The sequence below is a fragment of the Lonchura striata genome, chromosome 1A (assembly GCF_050655825.1).
Source record: "Lonchura striata isolate lonStrDom1 chromosome 1A, ASM5065582v1, whole genome shotgun sequence".
In the NCBI taxonomy this organism is placed as follows: Eukaryota; Metazoa; Chordata; class Aves; order Passeriformes; family Estrildidae; genus Lonchura; species Lonchura striata.
In genome coordinates, this window is record NC_140741.1 from 36992726 (window position 1) to 37018608 (window position 25883).

At 36.5% G+C, this 25883-nt stretch overlaps 1 long non-coding RNA gene across 1 annotated transcript; it reads left to right on the forward strand.

Annotated features, from left to right (window-relative positions):
• The first annotated feature begins 9353 nt into the window (after window positions 1–9353).
• On the forward strand, window positions 9354–14724 carry LOC146763444 (uncharacterized). Its single transcript, XR_014952219.1, has 3 exons — window positions 9354–11047; window positions 11645–11717; window positions 12654–14724. It is a non-coding gene; the product is annotated as an uncharacterized LOC146763444 (long non-coding RNA).
• The last annotated feature ends 11159 nt before the right edge of the window (window positions 14725–25883 follow it).

Sequence of the window (25883 nt, forward strand, 5' to 3'; positions counted from 1 at the left end):
CTCCAGAAGGACAACTTGGGGACTCTCACCCCAGGGAAGACCAGGGTAAAGAAGGACCAGCAGAACACTGCAGGAATCAACATGGTGGTAACATCTTTTGCTCAACCTCTCTCCCTCTCTTTCTCTTTCTCTTTCTCTTTCTCTTTCTCTTTCTCTTTCTCTTTCTCTTTCTCTTTCTCTTTCTCTTTCTCTTTCTCTTTCTCCCTCTCCACCCCCATTCCTATTTCTTCCTATCTCTCTACCTCACACTTACTGTTAAATAAAATCTGCACTATTGCTTTTGGCATATGGTGTCATTTGCTCCTTAATTCAGGCAGAGGCACCTATTACAATCAGATCATAACAAGAGGTGCATGAACTGCTGCCAGCCCTGGTGTTTATGTGAGGTTTTGCAATCTAGGACTCACAGGCTGGTATTTTTAGTATAGATTAAATTCACTTAGCAGAAATTAATACAAACCCATTTGTAATAAATAAACATCCATAAAATTAGATTTATTGTTAAGCATGAAGATTAGACAAAGTCAACTTCTTGGCTTTAAAATGAAGAGCTAGTTGCTATCTCTCAGAGCAAACCAGCATTTTAACAATTGTAAAATAAGTATTCAATCAGCCACACCAATGCTCCTGAAGTAGGCCACTTAAGTGCAAGCAAATCACGACTGATGAATTTCATTGAAATGCTGAAAGATACATGCTAATATAGAAACGTGGATAACATATAATTATTTGCTCATTTTCATGTATTCAGGTGCATACATAATTAGGGGAAAATTGCAGATCCTTTTCTGACAGAGCCATACATAATACAATACATGATGACATACACAATGCAATACAATTCAGCAGTTCAACCCACATTCATAATAGAACAACCAGTTATATATATTGACTTGAAAAGCATAATCCTGCTTAGAATTTCAGCTGTTAGTAATTTCTGTCGTTCTTGACATCTTTACAAATGAATCGCATCATCTTTCACAAAGTTTAATTAAACTGGTCTGTACATAGTCTGGTTCCAGAATCTAGTAAATTTCTGCATTAAAACTTGATTTCTCCTTTGAATTGAGTTAACATTAGGTCTCATCAGAAATATGACAGTCTTGAAATACAAACTGCAGGTAACTCAGGATGTTAAATATAGTACTTTGAACGCACATAAAAATGCTCAATCAATAAACAAAAGTTACAGCTAAAAATGACATTTTCTTTTATGGAGATAAGCTGTTCACTATATAAGTTGTTTTATTCATAGAATCACAGGATCATAGAATGGCTAGGGTTAGAAGGCACTGCAGCTTTCGGGGGTCACTTGTGGCTGCCCCCCGTCCCTCCCCGGCCCCCCGGGACCCTCCGGCTAGCTGTCCCCTCCGGGGCCGGGGTTTGCCACGGTCCCACTGCCCTGGGCTCACCAGGCAGCGGCTGGGTTAGCACGGTCCGAGCGGCAGCACTGATTCGGTCGCCGCAAGGGATCGAGATAAAGAGACCAAGAGAGGTCAGTGGTATACAGTCCAGAGAGATTGTATTGCCTGAACGGTTGCAGGGACCAAACTGCCCAGATACAGTTTTATACAGCAAAATTAAGAGATAAGGTCTAAACAATAGAGACAGTGTCCAGCTTAGGCACATCAGAACCACCCCAGGGGCCAGGTCCAATGGGAACTGCTCAGGGGTGGGGAAAAGGGGGTTTACAGAGAAATGCTGAAGCAAAACTTTCTTGAAACAATGGGGCATACAGATATGTATCTTTTCCTCAGTTTCCCATTCCCAGGGCCTTTCTAAAACCCTTCCTCCACGCTACCATGCCAGCATGATAGCAACAAGCACCTTAAAGACCATCTAGCTATAACTTCTCTTCTATGGGTAATATATAGCACCTTTTCTTTTTCAAAATGATCCCTACTGATATAACTTCAGAAAACCATGAGTTCAGCCATGTTATGATCTGATTGTAATAGGTGCCTCTGCCTGAATTAAGGAGCAAATGACACCATATGCCAAAAGCAATAGTGCAGATTTTATTTAACAGTAAGTGTGAGGTAGAGAGATAGGAAGAAATAGGAATGGGGGTGGAGAGGGAGAAAGAGAAAGGGAAAGGGAAAGGGAAAGGGAAAGGGAAAGGGAAAGGGAAAGGGAAAGGGAAAGGGAAAGGGAAAGGGAAAGGGAAAGGGAAAGGGAAAGGGAAAGGGAAAGGGAAAGGGAAAGGGAAAGGGAAAGGGAAAGGGAAAGGGAAAGGGAAAGGGAAAGGGAAAGGGAAGGGGAAGGGGAAGGGGAAGGGGAAGGGAAAGGGAAAGGGAAAGGGAAAGGGAAAGGGAAAGGGAAAGGGAAAGAGAAAGAGAAAGAGAAAGAGAAAGAGAAAGAGAAAGAGAAAGAGAAAGAGAAAGAGAAAGAGAAAGAGAAAGAGAAAGAGAAAGAGAAAGAGAAAGAGAAAGAGAGAGGTTGAGCAAAAGATGTTACCACCATGTTGATTCCTGCAGTGTTCTGCTGGTCCTTCTTTACCCTGGTCTTCCCTGGGGTGAGAGTCCCCAAGTTGTCCTTCTGGAGGTACCACTTTTATATGGGCCAGGTCCTGGAAATTCACAGGGTGGTCACCAAAGTTCCCACAACTTGGGCTGGCATGGGTAGTGGTTTTCTTTCCCACAGTCTGTAGAGTTCAATTTTTCTGGTGTTCTAATTCCAAACTTTTCCCTCTGTTGGAGGTAAAGGCCTGGAATTAGATCCTTCCTGCTGTGCTGTTTGTGCTTATTTGAAGTTCTGTTGTGGTGGCTTATCTCATGGGGATGGTGTTCTGAGACACGCAACTGCATTCTTTAAGTCCACACAAGCCCTGACATGAGGGTCAAGGTAATGATAACAAGATCCCACACCTAAAGCAAACTTTCATAGTCTCACATCATTAAAATCCACTCTTCACTGATTTTACATTCATTTAATACCCATCACTAATTAACTACTTGAAGTTCTAGGCTGAAAGTCAAATGACATACTGTGTTTAGAAGGACAACACAGTAAGACGTCCAAACACATTTCTCAGTCCAATAGCTTCAGATATAAAGTTTCCAAGTTAAACCATATTTTTAATAGGTGTTCCATTCTTTAATAGGACATTTGATTGAACAGCTGGACTCTAGGTTGTTACTATCATCATATTTCACTATAACTCACTCTCTTTTCCAACAGTCCTTGATTACCTACAAAATGAAGAAAAGATGAAGCTCTCTAAAAATCCAACCTAGAACATCTAAATGAGTATAACAGGAAAATATTCCATAACCTCTTAGTGAGACAAAAACATAATGATTTTTTTAACCAACAAAAGTCCACGCAAAAAAAAAACTGTCATTCTGGATATTAAATGATACCAAAAAGAAACTGATAGATCCAAGAAATATTAATGAGCACTCATTATAATTAGACATCATAATACCTGTCTCTTCTGCATTGTATCTCTGTGGAGAGAAGGAACTTAAAAGTAGATGCATGTAAGGTGAAAAAGATAATGAAACTAGATTGTGAGGGGAAAAAACAAACAAACAAACAAAAACTTAGGATAAAAATCCAAGAGAAGGCATTTATGAGTAAAGACCAAAAAAAGCCAACACAAATTTCATAGCTAGACTCTACAGCCCCCACTGTTATAATGTCACAGGTACCCAGTGAAATTTCAGAGATAATAGTCATATCTTAGTGTATTGGGGAAAGTGTGTGTGTGACTTTATGAATATATACAATAGATATTCATGCATTTTGTGTTTGTGTTCACAGAAATGTAGCAGTCTAAATCAAATAAGTCAAATGACAATTGTAAAAAAGCTACCAGAAAAAGACAAAAGGAGATGAAAATTCTGTTATTAATGCATTTTAAGTTTTTTCCTGGTGTTTGTATTCTTTATAGTCAGTAGATGTTAAAAAACTGCCAGATACACAAATGCCCTCTGAAATTTTATGGAAATACAGCATAAGTTAATGGGACATTGCAGATGTAATCGCTTCATGACTGCAACTCTGAAGAATTTAGAACATCGCTTCTTATTTTAGCTCCTTAACAGTATTAAATTCTAGCACAAGTTAAAAATATTATGTAGGTACTGATGATGTCACTTCTTTTGTATTCCTTGTAGAGCTGAAGTGTGCAGCTGGAACTCTATAAAAGCTGAGGAATTACTGTATCATTTGAAGTCAAAATTATTATGCTAGAATTTCTGCAACTGTAGGAACATTCTCACAGGACTACTGGCCTCCAGGCTTATGGATACAAAACATAGTGCGGCTAGCCAGGAGAGATTAGCAAACATATTGCTTGTGCTTCTGGAAAACCATCACTCGGTACTCTCCCAAAAGTAGTTGTTCTGCTCTGTATTTTAAGTTGCAGCTGCTCAGCATGCTAAAATACCCTGCACAGATTTATTCTGTTTTGCTTTTCACTGAGTTCTTTTCATCTCAGTGACCGACAAGAGTAGGAGAGAAGTAAAAATTTGACATTAAGCTGAGTGCTTACTGGCACTTTCCAGATCAGAAAACACCTCTAGAAGAAGTAGACAATATTGAAGAAAAAGAAGTTTGTTATTTGCTTTATCACTTCTCCCATATCCATATACACACATATGCTTTCTCACTGTCCCACTGAAAACACACATATATACACAAACAGAATCACAAAATTAGAGAATGTGTAAGGAAAGGGGCCACATCAGGTCATCTGGTCCCACCTTCCTCCTCTAGCAGGGTCGTCCTAGAGCACATAGCACAGGATTGTGTCCAGACAGTTCTTTAATATCTACAGGGAGGGAGAATCCACATTTCTCTGGCAACTTATTCCAGTGCTCAGTCACCCAAACAATAAAGAAGTTCCTCCTCATATTCAGGTGAAATTTCCTGTGTATCAGACTCTGCCCACTTGTCCTATTGCTTAGCCCCACCAAGAAGAGCCTGGCTCCATCCTCTTGACATCCTTCCTTCAGACATTGGGGTTGCCATTCACTTAACTCTTCTTGAGGCTGAACAGGCCCAGCTCCCTCAGCCTTTTCTTGTAAGGCAGATGATCCAGGACCCTCATCATCTTTGTCGTCTTCCACTGGACCCACTCCATGAGCTCCATGTCTCTTGCACTGAGTCCACAACTGGACACAGCACTCCAGACGTGGAGTACCAGGGCAAAGTAGAGGGGCAGGAACATCTTCCTCAGACTACTAGCCCTTCCTAACACACCCCAGGATACCATTGGCCTTCTTAGCCACAAGGACACTGCTGCTCATGGACAACTTGTTGGAACTTGCTAGGATGCATCTGCCCCTTCATCAAAGTAATTGATGAATAAGTTAAACAATACTGAGCCCAGTATTGAGCCCAGTATTGAACCTTCGGGACATCACTTTTGACAGGCCTCCAGCTGGACCCTGTTCCATTGATAAAGACTTTTTGAGATCTCCCATTCAACCAGTTCTCAACGTACCTCATTATCCACTCATCCAGTCCCCAGTTCCTGAGTTTGTTTATGAGGATATAGTGAGACATAGGGTTGAAAGACTAGAAGAAATCAAGGTAGACAATACCCATTGCTCTCGCATCCTCCATCTAGGTAGCTGTTACATCATAGAAGGCAAACAGGCTGCTTAAGCATGATTTACCTTTAGACTGCTCCTGAACACCTTCTTGTCATCCATGTGGATAGAGATGGCCTCCAGAATGAGGCACTCCATCCCCTTTCTGGGAACTGTTAAGAGTGTGGTAGGTTAAGTATGACAATGGTATGTAATTATCTGTGGACAGTTGGTTTCCAAACTGGAGTGATGCAGGAAACCCTCCTAATTGTCTCCAGAGGACAGCCATAGGGTTTTAAAGAATTTCTTCTGAAAAGATTTTTGGAACATCATTCATATGACTAAGCTGCTTACTAAAAAACTGCACATCCCCACGCAAAAAGCGTGAAAAAATAGTTCAAAGTATTATATCTTCCTCATGCCAGGCTTTAGGTCACAGTCTCACTGAAAGATTTGAAGAAAGTCACTGCAAACATTGATTCAGAAGAATACAAAGGAAATAGTTACTTCTCACACAATTTTTTTACTTTGTTCCATTTACCATTTTATAATATATTCCTATGGCTGGACAGACTAGGAATACAGTCTCTACTGTATTTGACACATACCTTTCCAGTGGGGCTAAAATTAACTGTGATTTACCTTTATTTTCTGCACATATCTCACACAGACTGTGGGTCTAGACAAGTTGTAAGAGTCAATAATTGAAGAGAATAGTGAAGTGTGCTTTGATACCCAAGGAAAAAAATCCCTCTCCATTTAGGGAGGCACATCTGAGAAATATGTGGGCAGTGCCATTTATGTATGAGATGGCTGATGACCATGAGCAAAGAAACAAGATTTAAAAAACAGCAAATGTATGTGATACAGTCAAATAATCCTGTAAGAACTTTAAAAGTCAAAAGGTACACTTCAGAATGGGACTTTTAAATAAAAATTCTTTTTAATTAAGACATTTTCATCTCTAATATTCATCTGCTAAAGATAAAATGTTAGAATATGGGAAGGAGAAGTTGAGAAAAGACTTGGGGATAAAGATGAGGAAAGAATTGAGGATAAAGATGAGGAAAGATGAGAGATGTGTAAGATCTCAGATTTCTTGATAAGAGCTATACAGAAAAATAAAATGAAAAGGTAACAAATCCAGCAAAGAAATATCTTGGGTTGAGAAAGAAAACACTTGAGTTGAGGAGGCGTCTGAAAATGCTCTTCTCATAAAAGAAAATTTGAAAATTAATTTCAGTAAAATCAGTTTGTGAGAGCTGGAAATGAAGCTGTCAAGCACAAATGTTCATAGGAGTTGCTGCAAGATCTAAAATGTGAAACTGTCCCCCTGACCTGATACAGCAAAATAGCTGGAGGCTGGGAGAAAGAAAACCATGCTATCCTAATTTCACGTATGACCAGAAAAGATTAGACAGGGAGAAACAAGTTTTTTGAGAGATTTATTCTGCAGACTATGTTTCATGGAGGATCTAAATTGAGACAAAATCTGAGTCCAGAGAACAATGTTTTGCCTTTATTTCAGGAATACAAACCATGTCTGTAGATGACCTATCATATCATTAGGCAACAGCTCCTGAGTGTTCAGATGCTTAGTCTAAAAAGAACTTTGGCCCTTTATTTACATATACATCATGAAAAATATGCAAATAACAATTAACTTCTATGAGTTGATGCAATCAAATAACAGGAAATTCCATTAATATGAATAGGCTAAATTGGATTAAAAGTTCATGAGTAGTAACCAAGAATTGCAATCTGAGAAAGAGAGCCATGGCATCACGTGACATAGACCACATTTTCCTCCAAAAGTATAACTTCCTTTGAGGAAGCAGTCTAAGTTACTTGCACCTGACACTTTCACATATACAGATAAAAATTACAGAGAGCTCCAACGAAAGCATAGATTAGATTCTTCAAAGCCAGTTGTACATCTCTGTTGAATTTTCAGGATATACATGTCTTTAAATGGGCATTGGTTCATTAGTGTATATAGAAATACATATTTCTTATAAACATTTGCATTTATTTTTATTTTCCATTGAAATTAATTATATTTATTTTCAAACATTTTCTTTGAAAATATTCCAAGTGGTACTTTGAATCTATATTTTGGTAGCTGAGGTATAAATAAGGTCTGTGTAAAATGTGTAATAGAATGTTGTTTTCTCCTTTTTCCAAATCTGGTAGCTGGGGAGTTAATAGTTCTTGGAAAAAAACAAACTCCATTATGCCAAATTTTATAACACTCTTGCAGCAAAAATTACTTTTTATTTCTGAAGTGTTAGGGAAATGGCATGGTCTCAAACATTACTCATGGCACCAGTAAATTATGGAAATAAATGCTGTCATCTGCTACCCTAATCCTCCAGTTCTCTGTCATTTTAGGAGGAGAAATTATCATCATACAGTATCCAAAAAGCACTCATTTTATAGGGAAAAATGGATTGGGTTTTCTTATTTACGTGCTGTGAAGATGTGATGGCACACAACTATAGCAGATGGATGCGTCTCATTACAAAGCTAGCAGGTTCTTGAAAGTTCAAGGTACAAATTTGTTTAAAAGACGAATAAAATTGAAAGGAATGCAATATATAACATTAAGTTCAGATCCCATGATAAACAGCTTAGAGAAAAAAAAAAAGTAAATTAGGTAAAGAATTATTTGGCCTCATCAGTCCGTAAATAGTTTGGGTTACAAGTTTCTTCCATCTCCTCATAGCAAATATAATTCAGTTGCATATATCTTCAATATTAACACAACTAAATTTGTGTTAGGGGAAAAGAAAATAGGCCATTTTCCTCTTTTAAACCATATACATAATCCTAGATCTAGAAATAATTCAGAATTATAATTTCAGTAATTGCTTGGCACAGTTAAAGATATCTCAGAGGTAGTAAAGTATCAAGAAGATGATGTGTTGGGCACATTATTTACAGAATCACAGAATATTATGAGTAAGAAGGGACCCACAAGGATTGCTGAATCCACCTCTTCAGTGAATTGCCCATACAGGGATTGAAACCACAACCTTGGTGTTATTAGCACCATGCTTTGTCTTGAAGCCTAATGGCATGTTTTTCCTTATGGTTTTCTATTTATGTTATACAGATAGCCTAAACTTGTTAGATTTGCAGTAAAATCTTCAAGGAAGCTGCAAAAAGTTTTTGTTTTATTGAAAATAAAACAAAACAACCAAACAAATAAAAAATATTTCTCCTAAATGTCTAGTAACATGTATATATGTTGGATTTTAACTACTTTCTCAATTGTCTTCTGCAGCATGTGCCACTTGATAAAAAGGAAATTTATGTGCATTTTCTAAGTAATTTTTTTTCTTCAATATTTTTTTTTTTATCAGAGCGCATTCTTCTGCCTGAAAAAACAGTCCAACGAAACAGCTTATCAGTAATAGGGATACAGTCAATAGTCAACAGTAGCAGCTTTGACAGAAAAAAAAAAAAAGTAAAGAATAAAAATGTGTAAGAACTTCAGGGTCTAATCCTGACAGGAATTTTGCAAGTATGCATCTTTCTTGATATTGTATATTTTGGACTTGCCATTAACATCCTCTTGCCAAAAATAACATACTATCTGCATTAAAATAATTCTCTTCCTATTTTGCATGCTTCCCAGGTCTTTAAACAAATCCTGTGGATGTTTGGACTTTACATTTTCTATTATGTTTTTTTCATGTATTATTAGTTTGAAAAGCTGTTTTAATTATAATACTTATTATGATGAAATTGAGTTGGTTTAGCCTGTTAGGAAAAATGGCTATTGTGTAATTACTGATACATAAGTGAACTTTTCCTTGAACCATGCAATTCTTGCACTCTAATTAGGTCTACATATCTAATTTGCATAATTTTTTAATACTCTGATGGAATGGAATATTCTGTTCTGAGGACTGGTGAACAGTTCATTAACAGCACTAAAGGAATTAGAAATTCATTGTGAAGATAGCTCTCACTAGCACTAGCCCTTCTGCTGCATCCCAACTAGTCTGTCCTGTTGAACAGGAAGTTTCATCTCTCTGGCCTCTTGCTTCTGAATATTCAAGCTGCTTATCAACAAGAAATTTACCAGCTCAGCTTCTCAAATAATTTACAGTGAAGGAAATATTCTAGCACTCAGCTGAATGAGATATGGAGAAGTGTGATGAGTGAAGGACATTTAGAGGTCTATGGGCTATTTTTAGTTCATTTCCACATTGACACATTATTTCCTGAAGCTTTCTCTTATCTATGTCCTTATATTGAATTCCTTACCATGGTATCTCAGGGTTTCTGTTTCTTTGGGCATTATTAAAAATGAGAGAAGTCCTGATCTAGGCAATTCTAACCTGCAGTCACAGAAATTGATAACTGTACCTTGTACCCTTGCCCAGAAAGAGGAGGTCCCAAGGGCAGAACGAAACAGAAGAGATGTGGTGGGCATTTTAAGCACATGGCAGAGTGGCAGCAGGGTAACTTTGCTTAAATAAACTTGCAGGGTTTCTTCCTTTAGCTTTTTCCCTCCTATTAAGGGCTGCCCCACTCTTTCAGCACCTGACAGATTTTTTGGTTTTCTAATATTACCTGAAATAGGCATTTTTGTCTGAAGTCTGTCGAGTCTTTCAAAAGTGAAAGCTTTTGTATCCTTTTGATTACAATTATCAATTTCTTGGAATGCAGAAGTACATCATCAAAGCTGTTAAATCCATTACATGTAGTCTAGATGCTGAGACAGTTAAACTAGTAATCTAACACTTGATAAAGGAAATTCTATATACAAATATATGAATCACACCTTTTGCTCATTACAATATCATATTTAGAGATATTTAGTAAAGTCCAAATCCTTTTTTGCTAAACTCACTCCACCAGAGCAAAACCTCTGATATGTCTGCATATCTGTTCCCAGGTGTTATTTGCCCTCTCATTACACTACAAAAATCTTGGTACTTCAGGATTTCTTAGGAAGAGGCCTTTTAATGCATTTTTCTTTTAATTTACTTTTTTATTTATACTATTAAAGCCAGATGGGTGCTGTATACAGAAATATCCTGGTCAGCAGGCTGTTCTTTTTACATTTTACATTCATTCTGCTGTTTTCAACACTGGTGAGGCCACACCTCAAATCCTGTGTTCAGTTTTGGGCCCCTCACTACAAGAGGACATTGAGGTGATGGGCCACATTCAGAGAAGGGCAATGAAGCTGGTGGAGGAGTTGGAGCATGAGTCTGATGAGGAGTGGCTGAAGGAGCTGGGTTTGTTCAGCCTGAAGAAAAGGAGGTTTAGAGGAAACCTTTTTGCTCATTGCAATTACTTGAAAGGTGGTTGTAGCCAAATGGAGCCAGGTGGATCCTCTTCTCTGAGGTAACAAGTGACAAGATAAGAGGAAATGGCCTCAAGCTGTGCCAGGGGAGGTTTGGATTAGACATGAAGTAAAATTTCTTCAGTGAGAAAGTGGTCAAGTATTTGAACAGACTGCTGAGGGAAGTGGCAGAGTAACAATCCCTGTAGGTTTTCAGATTACATGCAGATGGGGCACTTTGGACATGCTTAACGCATGGTTTAATGGTGGACTTGGCAGTACTGGAGTAATCGTTGGACTTGATCACATTAGAAATCTTTTCCAATCCTAATGATTCTATGAATAAGAGCCTCAAGTAAAATTGTGTTACTCCATTAAAGTTCTTAACACCTATGGAATCATACTCTCCAGCAAGGGAAATTTATATGTTTCTGTCTTACTACACTGTGGAAACTCATCAGGCATGGCTGTAGAAGAGGACTGATTATGCGTATGAATATGATAACATTATTGAAGTGTTGGACGCTTAGATTTTTTTATGGACTCTTATACTGCTTTATTTCAGTACTTTACTATTTTATAGTGATGGTGATGAGCATTATTCCCAGTTTTTAAGACTGTGCTATATCTTTAATATATTTAAACAGTACATATATTATCAGAGAGCACCAATGCAACCAAAGTCAATGGGGAATCCTTGTTAATCTCAGTGATTTGGGGTCACACTGGGACAGAATTACATTTTCATATATGTGCTTTCCAAACTGAAGTGACACTTCCTCTCAATGGTCTCACTTCACAGCTCATAAGCACAATAATTTGAAAAGAATGGCTGCTATACTTATGGAAGGAAATTAAACTAGTTATTACCACTGGTAAGTACTTTCTATTTCACATAGTTTCAGAAATGTAGTGCCCACCAAAACCTTTTATTATGAACCTTCTAATGAAATACTTTGCAACTATTGTTTACAATTTATTCATCAGGAGGTTGCTGCAAATTTTCCTTTGTTTCCATTAATGCTTTTTGATGGTAAGGTAGGTGTATTTTCTGCATATATCTGACCAAATTAAAATTTAAATTACTCCATTGTGTTCTCCCATTTTAGTTGTTTGGTGAAGCAGTTTATTTATATGTGGATTTCAAATGGTAAAAAAAATAATTTAAGTGCATCACAAATCATAGGAAGGGAATGCATTCTGGGACATTATACAGAGATCTTGTGAATCTCTTAAAAACCTGCTATTGTCTGCAAATAGAAAAAATATCATTATATTAAAAGTATTGATAAAATAAGTTCATTTCAACTATTTAATAATTTGAATGTCCTTAAGCATTTCACATCTGTAGAGAGTTTCCCAGTAGTAGGCACTCACTAGGAAAACAGCTTCTTTTAAGCCTTTTGATGGTAGGTATGTGCATGCAAGAGAAAACTCATCATATAAATAAGAGGAAAAGAGACTCGGAGAAAAGAAGACAAAGGTTTATAAACCTGAGAAGTCTGTAAAAATCTATGCAAAAATCTCTTGTGTAGTTACATTAATTAATGTATAATTTTGAAAACTCAAAGTTTTCAATTATCAAAAGGAAATGTATTTAGAAATAAGTTGACATCTTGGAAAGAACAGCAGGGCAATTTAAACCAGTTCCCTGTAGTCAAGCCTTTTAATCTTTTTCATCATTTCTTTGAGTATGCTCCTTAAACCAGTTCAACATAAAACTGTATTTACAACGAAGTGTTCAGAAAACTTATTTCTGAGCTTACTAGCAACATTATTCTATTTCTCATCAATTTTCATACATTTTCCAGATGTAATTTTTCTCTTCATGAGCACCTGTCCTGCCTCCTTGATGTCTACCCAGGTGGTCATTTATTAGAGAAGACTCTGGGAATTTCAGCTACCCAGTAGCTCCTCTCTCCAGTAAGCTGCTTCTCATCTCTCTAATTCCATGTCCCAGGTTTACAAGCCAGGAAGAAGTTGTGGTGCTGACATGCAGGGAATGCTTTCATACAAAGGAGAGAGGAGATGGGCCTTATCACTTCTGCTCACTCATGCCTTCTCCCTCTACCTCCCCATGGCACAACTCATGTGAAAGGAGACTTCAACAGGAATCACAAGTGGCCACCTACTTGATTTATATTTTTTTACCTGTAAAGAAAAATAATGTCCTCTGGAAGCCTTCACTAGGCTAAACAGGCCAAGATTTTTCAACCTGCTTGGACAAGAGCCTGTCCGTTCCTCATCACCCTCATTATTCTCCAAAGGGAATCAGCACCTGATGCCACACTTAACATGTTCTGGGAAGAGGAAGGACCCATCTTATTTCATCAAAATATGACCACAGTGAGAGTGCCTGTTTGTATTATCCTACCCAAAACTAGACACTGAACATAGCCAATAATGTATTCCACATAATTAAAAGAATTCCTTGTTTTCAGTATCCTTCAAAACAGGCTCATTGTCCAGTAAGTAATACTTTTAAAAGTATTAGTTGTTTCAATTGTTTAAAATTTCCCATGACCACAGTAACCCTAGATAAGCATTCAGTATTTAAATAGCATGCAAATAATAAAATGCTATCTTTCTTATTTTCATAATAATATATATATCAGCCATAGCCTAATTACTAAGACAGAGCAACATTCCTAACTAATTATATCCATTGTGAATTTTTTCTTTTGGGTAGTGTATGGAGTGCCATTGTATGTTTATAAATTGCTGTATCCAGGTGAGCTTCACATTTCTACAGGCTGATCTCACATTAATCCTTTGACCTGTATTTTTAATTTGGCATGAAACTACTGTAATCTACATTAAACTAATGAGGCTGTTGTAATTGTGCAGGGCAATAATCAACAGCTACTTTATTGTTGGAGAGTGTGTTAAAGCTATTCAAGATATGAACTGAGAAAAGCTTTTTGTTTCAAAAAACCATCTGATGTGTGCACACACATTTTCTCAGAAAAAAAAAAGATTGTAAACAGACATGATACATTAAAAAGGGCTAGGATCATCAGTCTTTTGAAAATTAAAAAGAAACCATTCTGCACAATAAGTGCTAAGAGAGAGTCTTTCTCCCAAGCTGTGATTCCATGCACTGGAAAACAGCTGTCTGTCCTGATACACCCATAGACTGACAGAGGAAAAATCTGCTGCAGCGTGACAGAGAAGCCAAAGGCCTCCTAGAAGACACACTCACATGCATCCACCAGTGACATAAGGGGAAAAATCAAAGTAAAATGTTTATGTTGAGATAAGAACAATTTAATAATTGAAATTAAAGTCAAATACAGTAATAATTGTAAATGATAATAATAATGATAGTCAAAATGTAAAAAGAAAGTGATGCGCAACACAAGTTTTCACCACCTGCTGACTGATGCCAGATGCCCCTTCCCAAACCAGACTGAGGCACCTTCTGGGTAGTTCCCCCTAGTTTATATAGTGGGCATGCCATTTTGTGGTTTGGAATATCCCTCTGGTCAGTTCTGGCCACCTGTCACAGTTGTGTTCCCTCCCAGTTTGTTTTTTGCATACCACCTCACTGGCAGAGCATGAGATAATAAAAAAAAAGTATTTTACTTAAGATAAACACCAATTAACAAATGTTGTCAACACCATTCTCATTCCTAATCTAAAACACAGCACTGTAAATTACTGAGAAGAAATTAGCTCAACCCCATCTGAAACCAAGACTGTGGGAACCCCGGCCTTATTCTGGGTTCCCATGTGGTGGTGAAATTTCTCCTCCAACCCATGATTCCAAAGAAAAACTGCGCAGTCTCTTGTTGTTCAGTCTCAAGACGATTTATTGCTAGTTATCTAACAGATTATGTTCTCGGGCTGCAGCTGCTTGGTCAGCGGCCTGGGTAGAGGCACACATACACACTGACATCCTCTCTGTCTGCTGTCTGCTTCTTCTTGCCCCCTGCCCAGGGCTGCTGCTATCTTTTATATGATATATTATGTGTTATATGTTTACAGTTTTCCCCCAATAGCTACTACCTATACTACAAAGTGCTTTTCTACTCTAAACCAATCTGTGAGTGCCAACATCACCGAGGCAAGGAAGAAGAAGGAGGAAGAACAGGATCAGCCCACTTTCCTCCATCTTAGAACTTCTGACCCCCATGTACAAAGTAAAAAACCCCTGTACATGTGCTAAAACCCCCCTGTACAATACTAAAAAAAATTTCCCTCTACTTTGTAACTACTTTTACTATACTATCTAACATTTTGTGACTGCTTGTTCCACCTTCAAAGTTGGTAACTCATTCCATGGCTCAAACTCAAAATCACAGCTGTTTTTCAGCTGCCTGCCTGGATCTAGAATGCCTCTGACCAAGGCCTGGAACCTCTAAAAATGTCTGAGAGACATTTTGAATTCCCACACAAGACAGTGATAAAGACCCCAAAGAGGTAAACAGAGTGGTTCCAGTTTCTTCTTTCACTGGTATTTTACAAAAATATCTCTGTTCAGTAACATTATAGTTAGCACATTATATGTGGCAGCTAGAAATATCCTTTGATTCATTACAGTTATTTGACTCATCAGTTAAAACTGTCGAGATCTGTCTTTCTTCTTTCATAGGGTAGAAAAATGAATTACTAGAAGTCCTAAGTTCTTGTTATACAAGTGCTGCTATATAAATCACCTTAGTGTCATATGTTAGCATTTGAGGTAATGTATCTGGTAATATCTAGATGCATAAAACTATCCACATGGATTATTACAAGGCCAGATAAATTATTTGATCCTTACTGTCCACATAAGCTATTAACTAGATATTTCATTCACTTGAATCTAGGTGCTAGTCTACATTGTTCTTCCCCGTCCTATTCCTTTGTTCCTACAAACACTTTGTTCCTATCCATGAAAGCAGTGTGGAAAAAGTAGGTGTTGAAGGCAGGAAGCAAATGGTCAGGAACACATAGGCACCGCTTTATCATCTTTAGGGGCTACACCTGTAAAGTCCAGTAATTGAATTCACACGCTAATACGCTCTAATAATCTCATGCAGTGCTTCTAAAAGAGAGTTGGTGACACTCCTGGCCCCAGAGTTTCCCACTCATATGGCATAAAATGTCTTTCATTTCTCCTGAAGTGCCATGTCAAGCAATAGTTTCCAAGCGCTTAATGAAAGGGGCAGACCAGGATACAGCTGAATGACAGAAGGTTGTAGCAGCTCAAATCTCCAAATTATTTAATATTCAGCATTTCAGCCTTGTTCATTGTTCAGACTTCAAGGATATTTTTTGCTAAGTCCTATGTGCTCTTTTCAATTTTTCTTTCAAAGCTAAGTTTCAAATTAAAATTAATGGTGCCAAAAGAGTTTAAATGACCTACCCTCTTCATGCTTCCCCTCTGTGATCATCACTGTGTACTGAGTGTACTGTACTTTTAAACTTAGTGGCCCCTGTAAATATATCTCCCTTTATGAGACCTAAGGTACAAGGTTGTTCAGCTACTAAGTGTGTTATCTCCAGAGTTAGTAATAAATAAATGATGTGTAATACAGTTCAATGCATATAGTGTTTCAGAATGACTCTGCTACCTAACAATACCCACAGACCCAGCACCCAAAACAGATGCAGCCTCTCCTTCACAGGGTCTGCATTCTGTTGCTATTGCAGTTAAATGCAAAATCATGCTATTAAAGTACATTTGCAGTTTTGTCCTTTGATCCCAAAACTACATTGGCCTAAGTTTTTGTTTGGTTAGCACAGGTTTTTTCAAGCTTTGTTTATTTAGAGTGGAGGAGAGAGGCTCTATTTACTCATATATATTAACCACAGCACTTTAAAATGTATAATGAATAATTTCTCCTAAAGATTTTTTTTAAATCTCCCAGAGATTATGAAGTTTGTTCACTCTACCCCAAGTAAATATATTCTCTTTCTCTTGTAGATATGCTACCTATATTTCTGCTCAGGACTGGAAAAGAGCAGCCTCTCATCAGCCTTTTAAACTTGTGGAAAAGAGCAGGGTAGAATAACACATAAAGAGCAATAAAGTTCTTCATATACAGATTTGTGGACATTATCCATTTTTAAGTCTTTTATCTATACCGGAACAATGCAGAGGAGCTTTAAAAATCTCAGTGTACCAAAAATGAAACAGTTTCCTTTTTTATTACCACTTCCTATTACTATTATCTATGCACATCATGTTATGTCTTAGAGAAATACTTAATTTTAAGTAAAAGACCTTAATAAAGAAATAAAGCTAGATATGACATCATCTGGTGAAGACTCTAGAGTACATGACAAGAAAAGAAAAAACATTGTGTTTCAGAGATTTTTTTAAATGTCTAGATTTGGTTCTGCTACAACATCTAAATTGTACATTAGCATGCACTTATTCAGTCAGAGCAGTTTGCACTTCAGCCGTGACTGTCAAACAGCAGCATGTGTAGCACAGAAAATGTGCCAGAGTACTGAGGAGGACTGAGTTAGCCATGTGTCAATGGTAATTATTAAACCACAATGCTGTGCATTATTCAGGTTATTTAAACTACATTATTACAGGCAAAAAGGGTTAACATTCAAAAACAAAGGAGCCCAATGGAGCTACACATCACCTGTAAGTGGAACAACTGCCCATGTGAGCAGCTCTTGCATGTGTTAATGTGATTAATTTTTGAAGTACAGAGGATATGTAGCAAGATTATTAATTCAAAATGAACATGAATTTAAATGTGGTACTATTCTTAGACTTTTCTTTGTAATTTTCATTAAGCGTTTGGATTACATAGATTATGTCATCTATGACAGCAAATTTGCTTTTACCGAAATGTTCAAATACATGCTATAAAGTGTATGTTCACTCACATATTTCATAAGATATTGCCCATTTTAGTCATATGAATGACACGATATAACTATACTGAAATGAGCCAAATTTACAAACAAATTCAGACACAAAAGGTGGGGGTTTTGGTGACATAACTGTATTCCAACACTGACTGTCTGAAAAAGATTTAATTTAATTACCTTCACCTTTCTGACATTAACTAGAGTGCACAGGTTACACAGTCAAATTTTAAAGGATATCTGAGAAGTAATACAAAATTAAAAACATGGAATAGTAGTAAAACTAGTTTGCTGATGCCTTATGTTTTAGCTTTCATATTTTCCAGATTCTGTACTGCATTAGTATATAACTCTGAACTTCATAAAAAGTGTCAGCAATTTCACTTCACAGTTTAGTTAGACAAACAATCCTTTTCCAGCCCAAGAACCAAGGACACCATTGCAGCTTCAGGTCCAAAAAGCATAAAGGACAGGAAATTGAGGAGAGCAATCTGGGAGGACAGGACTTCATAACCTGAAGCTGCAATTGGGCAATTAACCCCAATATGTAAATGGACCAAAACTTCTAAAAGTGTGAAAAAAAAAAAAAAGTGTGACCCAGCATCCATCCTGGGTGTAGCCTCGGCCAGCTCCTGTACTGCCCAAGGTGTACCCTTTGAAGGCTTTTTAATAAATACCTACTTTATTCCTTTAACACTGTCTAGCCTCTGCTCTTGATAGCCTCTCAAGGCATCATTCCAATAAAGCCTGTAGCTTGCAGGAAGTCTGTGTGTTATTTAGTGTTACACGGAGTGCTGGGGAAGAAATTAATCAGCCAAACAGCTTGCCTTTACAGATTTATAAGCTACTTCTGAGTAATATGTGGTTTGTTCACTTTCTCTATGCCAGCCATTATCTAACAGTGCTAAGTCTTCCTAATTAAAGAGATAATCCTTTAACTGTGAAATCTATATTCTATTATTTTTCTCTATTTATTGTTCAACCTCTCTTTTTCAAAGATGAGTCTTGGTTTTCACTCTAGGTTGATTATTAGTTTCGTCAAGGGAACTCTTTCAAAGCTTCTCTCTAAAAGGAAACATGTCAGACAAATTACTTCTCTGGAAAAGTATAAATAGCTTTTTAATATTAAAGAAGATTGACATAAAACAGTAACACAAATACTAATGTAAATATAAAGCATAGTAAAATTTTCTTTACATTCTGATTTGACTCTTTTTCATGTATGTTTTCAGGACATAGATATGTCTTATCAAATATATTTTCAAATACTGATGATCAAACTTCTGATTTCATGTTCTTCTTGAAGCTCTATACTGGCAGTGTAGTACAATAACTTTGAACACTCTGGAACTTAAACTCTCCCTCCAGGGACAAGTGAAGCTAATTCTAAAGAAGAAATACCTGGTGTCCAGTCTTGCTCTAAAACAAGACTTTTTTCTGAGAACAATAAACTGCCAGTGTGACAATACACTCCTGTGCTGAATGCAGCAGGAGAGTCACAGGTTCTTCACACTCTCATTCACTGTGCAGCAACTTCCACTTTTAGTTAGGAGTTTAATTAAAGTTGAGACTTACATGCTACCACAGAGGTACAAGGGTTATTGAGCCACCAATAACACTTCTGTCACGTACCAGGGACACACAGCACAGTGGCTGAGCAATAACAAATGCAATCCTTACTCATTGGAAAGGTGAAGGTAAAGCTCAGGCAACGCAGTGACAGTGATTGTCACGGCTGGAATGGGAACAGCTATGGGAACAGGAAATGTTAACTGACTTGACAATTTGCATTTGCTCAATTCTCTCATGAAGTTAACATGGCACGTTTCAACAGCGCTTACCAGTCAGTCAGCCAGACAGGCCATTAAAGCACTTCTATTTTCCCTCCTGTTTGCACCAGCTGTTTACTAAAATAATACTAAGTAGTAAGATAAGGCAAAAACAGTGCTTGCAAGTAACTCTCACTAGGCGTTTTTGAATGAAAATTCTTGCTATCTTTAATTTAGAGTATATGTTAAAATCACTAAAAATAAATTGCAACTCCACAGTGACAACCTTAGAGGCTAAGTAAGTTTTTTAGAGGAAATCTTTGTGCTAGCTGCAAGACAAGAAGAAAAAATTCTCACACTTGCTAAAATCTATGCATTAACCTTTTACATGTGTGTATTTAGCCATGTCATAACAAGAATAGATAAGGCCTGTAAATAAGACATATGTCAGCTTTTTATTTGGGCAGGACAGAGAATGAGAAGAAAATAATATCATTCCTGTTGAATTATTTGTTTGTATGATTGAACTGAGGAAGTAAAGATGCATTAACCTTGCTTTCTTTATTTAGGATTTTGTCACTTTTCTTGTTTTTGCCATGGGGAGTGAGCTAGTTTTGGTTCATGAAGCCATAGTGAATTTCTTCCTTGCAGTTCCTTCTTCTTTTTGTTTTCATGAGAAACTGTTTAGGAACATTTTCTCATGAAAAAAGTCTCCTCCTAGTAAAATAAAAGGGTGTGCTCTTTTTTTGGTGAAATTTACTTTCTTATGCATTGTTTCATCCTTTAGACTCACAGGTCAGTTCACATCTCAAAAAAGCTGCTAGGCCTGTTTTCTGTGCATTATTCCCTTTCTAAAGAGCACCATAGCCAGCTGCCACTTTTAAGTTCTTAGTCTTTTAAGTAGTTTTCCTCTTATTTTATCTCACTCTGAATCTTAGAAGAATTTAATGTGCTGTTCTGAGGTGATGACCCCATATGAAAAACACTGTAGACTTCAATAGGAGCCTTTATTACAAGATCAGACATATTAAGTGTATTTTTATCCTCCTGCTCTTTTTCCTCTTTTTTTCACCAAAAAAACTGTTATGTTCCTGGATGAATTAGTAAAAAAATGTTCTGCCTCCTGCTTTTTTCTATGGCAATGTAATTCTACTGGGATTTATCTTTTGCTTATGAGCATCCCCTACTGTTCCTATTAGAACAAGCTGCTCACCCTATCACCATTCTGCATACAGCAATAATGCTAATTAAGACTGATTCCATAATATTCATATATACCATAACAATAACAATGTCATATAATCCATGTAATATTAAATTAATTTTACCCAAATCTATGATTATGGACCCAAATGCCAAAGCTGTGAGATCCAAACTCTTTAAAGGTAAATAAGAATGTACAGCAAATGTGACCAAGGAATTTATTAATAAGAAAATCAGTTCAGGAGCACTGTGAGTAAATCTTTCTGTAAGGAATCAATAAACAGTAATATCTGTGGCTTTCAGGTTTATTTTTTTACAGCAGTTGCTGTGAGATTCTTTAAATAGCCTTAGTTGTATTTCTTCTGTTAGTAGTACCTCACTCCCCAGATGGCTGAGATACAGCACATCAAAACAAACTGCTGCCTTCTGGTGCTTTTGCTCTGTCAGCTGCCTACTTTGCAGCACTTACACGTGTATGCCAAATGCCTATCTAACAATATGAGATATGCCAGTGCAATACACTGAGATCTGCAATAAAATTTTATTAATGGGTACAAAACCTGTACTTACATTCTGAAACCAGATACCATTAGGCAGCAGGGCCTATACATTCTTCACTTCAGGTTTAGATTTATAATTGTGAAGATCCCTGAAAATTTCCAAGAGACTGGTATAATATACATTTAAAAATAAGTAGAGCTGGATCCTATAGAATTTTAACAACTCATTTAGATACTGACCATGCAAGAATACATCAAAATTTATTTTTGCTTCATTTATGCCCTCGCTAACATGGGAAAATTATCTTCAATGACATAGGAATTAGCAAATACTATTTAAAATAGTTTCTCAGTTGACAGGTAAAAATATCTAGACCAAGACTGACTATTCTTTAGTTGTATAATAGATGTGCATCACTTGAGTACTAAGATGCAGGTCAATGATTTAAAGAGAGTGATTGATTCCAGTGCAGTGAATGGATTTATTAGAGCACAGTATAAATGGCTGGGTGACTCTCATTTTCACAATTTTTCTTTACCTGTCAAGTTGTTGTCTTTATGAAGATCAAATATTTACTGTTTTTCATCTTACTTAACATTACCTTTGTGATCATGCTTCAGCCTAGATATTATCATGTAATCCTTTGTATCTCAGAGGTCTGACAAGTGTAACAATGAATATCTGAAGACTAAAATGTTTATGTTGACAACAGTCAAAATCAAAATGCATTGCCAAGTCTCTGACCAAGACACCAAAATACAGCTATGTAGATAAAGGTACCTCACATTACAGTTCAATAAAAATATATAAAGACTTTTTTCCTTTCATGAAATCTGTTGAATAATAGATCAAGGGGAAATTTAACTTGGATTTATCCAAAGGACCATGCAAGATACTGTCACAAAACAGAGTTGTTGTCAGCATTATGCTTCACTGTTGCTATTATTATACAGTATGTTTTTACATAGCATAATGATAGTTTAAGCTATTAAGTTTTCCTTTTTTTTTTCCTTTAGACTTTCTATTATACATGTCATAGGGAAAATAAAAACATGATAAAAGCAGCTGAAATTATTTGAAGTGTTTTCTACCTCCAAACACAGTAATAATTTAAAGCCTCTTCCTTTAAATGTTTAAAGGTAACGTCCTGGCACCAGATATCCCAAAACATAATATTGAGGTTATGAAGTTATGAATTAGAATGGTTAACTGCAAGCTTACTTGATTTCCTTTCTCTCTTTTTTGTATAAAATAAAAATATATTCAGTCATACAGTGTCAAGCCGTGTATACATGTGCTCTAGTTTAGGTGTTTAAAATCTTTGTGCCTGAGTAATCTTGGAAACTCCCTAATGCAGATAAACCAGCATTTTCAGAAGGTGGTTCATGTTCTGTATCTTAGACAACTCTCAAGAAAACCAGCATACTCTTACAAAATGTACGTTTTTCTTGATAATTGATTAACATATGTCTCTGGCTGTCTTAGACATGAAAATCTAACTCCTGTAAGTCTAAAACTAGGTGAAAATTATTATCCAACCATTCTCTCCTCAATACAATAAATTATTCTCTGTGTGTGCTCCTCTGGAATATCTAAAATGTTTGTTAACATATCTACTAAAATTGATTTTATACATGGTTAGATAAAACAATATTCCAGAACAAAGATGTGACTGCCTTATCCTTACCAGTATTTTTATAAATTCCAAAATCTGCCTCTAAGTGAACTGAGTTTGAAAGATTAGACTGAGAATTTGATAGAATTAAGCAAATTCTATGTGCATGTTGTGCTATGGGGTTTCAGCTATTTTGTAAAATCAAAGAAATACTAGTTGGAAGTTATCTCTATACATGGCCTAGTTTGAACAATAATCAAGCAAAAGTTCATCTGCTGCTCCTGCATGGAGCAGGGCTATTGAGAGAACAAGACTGGTTCAGTCATGCTGACTAGTGGAGTATTGAAAACCTCAAGAATGGAGAATGACTCCTTGCCTATTCCCAGGAACTTTTAACAAGTGGAAATATACTTACAGTGAAGACTTTTTTCCTAATCTGCATCCTGAATCTCCCTGTAGCACTCACCCCCTCCAACAAGAGCTTGAGCCCACCACTTCTGCAAGTCCCCTTCAGTCAGCAGCAGTCTGTGATCAAAAAGATGAAGTCAATGGCAATGTATATGCAGCTCACATGCTTTCTGTATACTAATTAAATGGATGATATTTCTGCTTCTGCTTTCTAAATTTGGGGCTTTAAGGAAAAGAGTAGAGTAGCAGTTGCAAACTTCTTTAATTTATTGCTGAATTCTACAATATAAAGTCTTTGCTGGAACAGTTTTACTTGAAAATTTCTTAATTTTTTCCTGATTGAACAGTTCAGAACACTTGAAAATTAAATAAATCCATCTCATAAGTAACAAATGTGCTAAAGCATGAGTGAGTGAGTCAGTATCAGCTGGCTAAACTCAGTTATACACTCATTTTCTACAACAAAATTCAATCAAACTCCCTGTATCCTGAGTAGGCCTGGTGCTATTACCAGTGTTAATTCTACTTCTGATGTAAATAAAGAAGATAAGGAAGTGTTTTATTACCTCATAATGATTGTGCTGTTTGCACAGCAAGAAGCATTTATTCTAGTTCAAAGCACAATATTTCAAATGTACAAAATACTACTTGTTATATGAAGAGTAAACCTGTATGAAATGTTTTAGCATATGTAGGTAGTATGTTTCTACAAGATTAGTGTCACACAGAAAAACAAAAATAAGAACACTGAATAAGAAAATAAAGATATGGGTGCCCTGAAATATAAGTAGGTCTTGAGAAAAACATTCTTTTTATTCAAGGATTATTTTGAAAACACAGGATAAATTTTGTATGTAAAATAGACTCACATGACACCCCAAATTTTGTCTGTCTTTGCAAACATCAGAACAGTACTGTTTGTCAGAAATTTTCACAGAAATGGGTTTTAACTTTCATGTTGATAAATGATTATGTGATTTTGTCTTTACAGAATCTTGAATGTTGGACTACAGTCTGGAATATTGTTTCCATTCAAGTGATAGAAATCATTCTACTTGGTTTATTAATAGCCAACAAATAAAAAAAAACTACTAGGAAACCTAACAAAATACAGAAGTAACTATATATTTGCTTTTAAAGTAATATTTCTTTTGAGTAGTTCACTCTTCAAAAAAAACCTGTGATTTTTTCATGACAATTTACAAGGACAGACTACATGAACTGTTGTGTTCTGTTTGAGAAAATGCAGTTGTGATGTCATAGCTAATAGAGATGTTTATTTTCACCAAGGACGCTCCTGCATCCTCGGGTGGTTACAGGTATTGCTACTTTGTAATGTGATTTCCTCTCTAACCAAGGTAGAGAGAAACTGTGTGCATGGTCTAGAAAACAAAAAACTGAGTTATTTCAGCAGTTTGGGAATAAAGGCAGAATTTGCAGTCCAACCAATCCTTTTGATCATGAATAGCTGGCACTAAAAAGGACCACGGACTATCAGCTGGCCCTGAGGGCAACTAGCGCACCATGGCTCATATCCTCGCGGCTCTAGCCTCACCCCTGCCAAAACAACACGGCCTCATCTTTACTGACTGGGAATTCTCCCCAGTAAATATTTCTCGTTCAAAAGACTCAAAAATAAGCAAAATTCAAAGGTGTGTGATATCTTTATGCCAGCACCTCATCTGCCGCTTGTACCCAAAAGACAAACCATATAGCAAGAAGCAAATCAACTATCAGAGACAAGTGCAGGTGCTTACGCTGGGAACACAAAAGCAAACTCCTGCTTTTCTCACTGAATTATGAATATCCCACCACACTGTGTGAAAGAAAGGGAACCTTTATTCATTTTGCCAAGCAAAGCCTGGTTTTAGAAAATCAGAATTAGCAATTAATGCTATCATTGTTGTATCACCTTTTTTATTGAGAATATGTCTTGGAGAAAGCAGAAAGGATAAAATCAGATTGCCAAGAGTCTAAGTAAACCAGACTTTGTCAAAGAAATTTGGATTCTCTAGTTATGTAAGTCAATTGGTCACTTGAGTTGAAAACTTGAGTTGAAAAATTTACAGGTTTTAGAATATTAAAAGAGTGATATTTTGGTGAAGACTTTCAAGCACAAAAGCAGAAAGTTGATTTAGAAACCTGATACCACTTCAGATAGGATTATATGATGATACTGCCTCCTGTAACAAGACATTTGGATTAGGATCAAAGAGGTCTCTCACACATCCATGTTTTTTTTCTTTTTCTGTTCTTAAAAATACACTTCTATGTAGAAAAAAAAAGTCATCTCCCCTCCAGCATGAATAGAGCCTGAAATACTTGGAGCAGTATTTTGGTTTTGATTTTTCTATCAGTATTACCCAATAATTTATGTTTTAAATTATATGTGAACAGTCTATTTCAAAATTAATGCCACTGTTTTATTTCTAAAGACTACATTATACATAATGAGCTAAACTCTATAGTTTTTATAATAAACCAGCATTTGTATTAGGAAAATAAATTTTCTCTTACTGATGACTGCTCTTTTTCCTGAGATGATTTGCACACAACTGTTTCTTCTAAGGAGAGGAAGATGTAGTTATCTAACGTAACCTAAAGCAGCTGCATTTAAAAAATGCACACAATAGTAGATAAAACTTCATTGTCACAGAGTGATTCATTCTATGCTTTATTTCCTTTCCACAATTTTCTAATTAAAGTCTGGATTTTAAAAGCATTTTTTG